General features: G+C 34.7%; 1 pseudogene across 1 annotated transcript; it reads left to right on the top strand.

The window, feature by feature from the left end:
- The first annotated feature begins 296 nt into the window (after nt 1–296).
- Nucleotides 297–1054, top strand: LOC311276375 (C-C chemokine receptor type 4-like; annotated as a pseudogene). Its single transcript has one exon. The product of its transcript is annotated as a C-C chemokine receptor type 4-like (transcript).
- The last annotated feature ends 2760 nt before the right edge of the window (nt 1055–3814 follow it).

Raw genomic sequence — 3814 nt, 5'->3', positions numbered from 1 at the left:
TGATTATATACTGTACAGATAAAGGATATGATGCATGAAGGACACTGAAGCGTCCCGCGGTGCTTAATTGAACAGTTGGTGCATATTGAACGACAGAGTCGTTGAACCAACTGTTCAATTCTGTTTTCAAACCTATAGATTTCTTTACGAAAGGCTCACATTAATCAATCAAGATATACAACGCATCATCATCAACGGAGGATCTCTGCTTTGCTTATAGTATTTTTCCCCTGTTCAAGTGTGAATGGACGACGTACTGATGAGCCATATACTACTGCACAATATTACTATTCTGACTTCTGGTCTCCTCTCTTCCCTTCCTGGCACACTCTGCCAGAGACCAGTGGATCTTTGGAGATGTTATGTGCATTAAGGTCCTCAGTGTCTACCACAATGGATTCTACAGTGGGATATTCTCCATTGTACTGATGAGTGTTGATCAATACTTAGCTGTAGTTCATGCTGTGTTTGCACTGAGAGTCAGAACAAGGATTTTAGCCAGTTTGATAATATGGATCATTACTGTTTATGTTTCCTTTCCTGAGTTGATGTTCCTCAAAACCATAAAAAAATTATAATCAAAAGTATTGTACACATTATACAACAGATGATCAAACTTCTAATCATACACACAGGATTATTGGTATCTTTAAAACGAATGTCATGGGTTTAATTCTCCCACTTATTGGGATTGGATTTTGTTACTCATTGATTCTAATCAGACTCCTGACAGTTCGCTCTTCCAGGAGGCAGGTCATGCGTCTAGTCATTGGTGATTGTGGTCTTCTTCTGCTGTTGGGCTCCATACAATGTTGCAGCTTTTGTAAAAGCTTTGGAGCTAAATGAATGGATACCTCATTCTTGTATCAGCAGTAAGGCAATCCGTCTAAGTCTTCAGATCACAGAAGCTTTGGCTTACTCACACAGCTGCCTGAACAGAGCACCCAGAGGAAACCCACACAGAAAGGACTCGAACCAAGGACCTTCTTGCTGTGAGGCAACAGTGGTACCCACCGAGCCGCCAGGCTTTCCCCACTGGTCCTTACCTGATTAGGTAGCCAGCTATTCATTCCCACAACCTATACAAATGTATCCCTTTAACTTTTTCCTGGTCTAAAAATAACCTCTTGACAGCCGTAATATTTTAAAAGTAGCAAGAATCAAGGACTGATGAAGCTTACAGAGGGTGCATGAACCGAGGATGCAGAAGTCTTTTTTGTTGAAACACCTAGAAACACACACCTAAAAACTTAATTTTTAGATGCAAAAATCTAAAATAATTTCTAAAAATCTAAAAAAATGTTTGTCTTGGGAACTAAAATAGTTCTAAATAATAGATCATACATAATTATATGATTTGCACATAAAAACATAAAGACACTGCATAATCTGCATTCGGACACAGCGGAAAAACATTGTGTATGTCTGTTAGAAGTCGAATATACATTTCTTAACACAACAGAATGTTGATATGCAATGAAAATCAAGATCCGTTATGGGAGCTACACATTGATATGATCAACAGGTCAAAGCTGTAACTATATTTTGGATTCGAGCAATACAGCATTGACAATCAACACCCAGAACCAGGGTTATCTGTTTCAAAAAATACATTTATGTGTACAAATATGTATTTTAAAACATAGGAACTATAGGGTCATGTTTTGCTTTCTGAATACTCCCAACTAAACTCTTTGTGCCGCAAAGGAATTTTTTTCTGCAGTTGAACTGCAAGTCAGTCAATTTTCAGTCACAAAGCTCTGTAGTGTGTTCATGATTATGCAGGTGTCGCCTCCTGTAGTCTTCTATGATAAAGCAGGTTGGAAGTTGATGAAGCCAACACTTAAGTTAAAATAATTTTTAATTTCATTGGCAATTCCACAATACACCAGTGTGTTAGCAAACCTGCTTCCCACATTGAATATATACAGTTTTGAGCCAGTGAAATAAATATGTATATATATTTTAGTTGACAGTGAACACAATGAACAATCATCAGTTGATCTATGTTCCTCAAATGTTTGCATTTTGATTTTTGATCTACTGGTTTGGTTCAGAAGACTATCTATATATTGGATGCAATAAAAAGTGTTTCTACACTATAATGTTTCAAAAGATTTCAGTCAGTTTATGGCATTGTCATTTTTACGTATTTATGTTTTTTAGACATAAAATTTGTTTGCTTTCTATAGTTAATTTGACAGTTATAAACAGTTCTGATAGTTACATTTATTCATTTAAAATAACATTGTATTTATATAATTTAAATAATAAAATTAAATATTAACAAAATACTAAATAATATAATATATTACATTAGTGAACCATATTTGAAGTGTACTAATAACACCTGGAAATAATTTTATATTTGCTATAATTACTATGCAATTATTTTATATGCACGTGGTTTTGCAAATACACTCTCTTGAGGAATGAGATTTTTGATTATTTCAGTACAAATCAGGAAGCTTGCTTGAGTGATTTGTCATTTTATTTAAATGACACAGACAAGTCTGAATTATTTTCACTTGATAAAATTTTTAAAAGTCCAAATATTGCAAAAACATGCATTTATTTTGCATGTTCAGCCAGCTGTTTGCTTGATATTTTAGTTTAGAAGTCCAATGTAAGTCAAACAAAGGATTATTTAAATTTTTGTTAAATAAAAACTTGTAAAAAAGTCGTTTTTTAAAGTAAAAAGTTTATTCTGCGCAAAAATAAAATGCATTAAGATGTCAAAACAACAACAACAACAACAAAAACACTTACCTTTCAAACACTTACTGAAAAGAGTTATTTGAAGAATTCTAGACGCTACAAAATGAACCCTTGCCCTTATGTTTTCATGTCGCATCAGCTGCAGTTACAGAGAGGAACCGAGAAGCTTGTACATTACCTAAGCTAATATATCAGTGATTCAGTAAGATATCTGATCAAATCACGACCACAGGTACAAACCACAAATATAGATTTATCATACGTGTTTTTATACTTTGGCACGATGTCAGACTGGGTTACGGGATAAACAGATTAGAGACAGCTCAGACATCTTGGTAGTCAAAGGTCTCCTCCTGGTGGTATAAACTCGAAGCCCTTCTTTTAACTGACACGATTCTAAAAAACCCTTCAGTGTCAACAGCCATCTTATTTCATAAATGACAATAATGAAAATACAAAAATGAGTCACGGAAACTATGTTCATGATTTCTTAGAAAGCTGCGTGAGAGGGGTTTTTCTTCTTCAAAGCCTAGGCCTACTTAAGTTTGGATTTGAAGTTGTATTTTCAATATAAAAAGTGAATAAAGATCATTCCATTTTATTCGACTGGCTATCTTACACCTTAAATCATGGGCCGGGGCACCAAATGGAACTATTTTTACATCAAAGTCAAGAGTTTGAAAACTTGAAAACAGTTTGAGGCACTTTGCGTTTCATAAGAGGAACAGACCGTAATGTGTGTGGGTGCCTGTAGAGCAACATTAGCCACAGTTTATACTTGACATCAAACTTCTGCTCACACCTCTTTAAAAACAAAGCAGTTATAGTCACACAATCAGACAAACAACCACAGATGCGGGCAAGTGTCAAAAACAGCCGTGAAAAAAGTCACGAACGTTTTTGGAGAAGGTATCATTTTTTTTTTTTTTTTTTTAAATACAGGCATATGCCTGCATATGCTTACAAAGAGACACACACATTAATATCCTAACTTGATATAATTTTATTAACATTTTGAACAAATGTTCCTGTGAACAAATGAGTTTTAAAAGTAGGCTACCTAGGCCTACAAGCATTCCATGCAATTTCTTAATTA

This window comes from Rutilus rutilus (genome assembly GCF_951802725.1).
Source record: "Rutilus rutilus genome assembly, chromosome: 17".
NCBI classification, from domain to species: domain Eukaryota; kingdom Metazoa; phylum Chordata; class Actinopteri; order Cypriniformes; family Leuciscidae; genus Rutilus; species Rutilus rutilus.
Note: the sequence above shows the minus strand (reverse complement) of the source record. Positions and strands in the feature narration are given on the sequence as shown.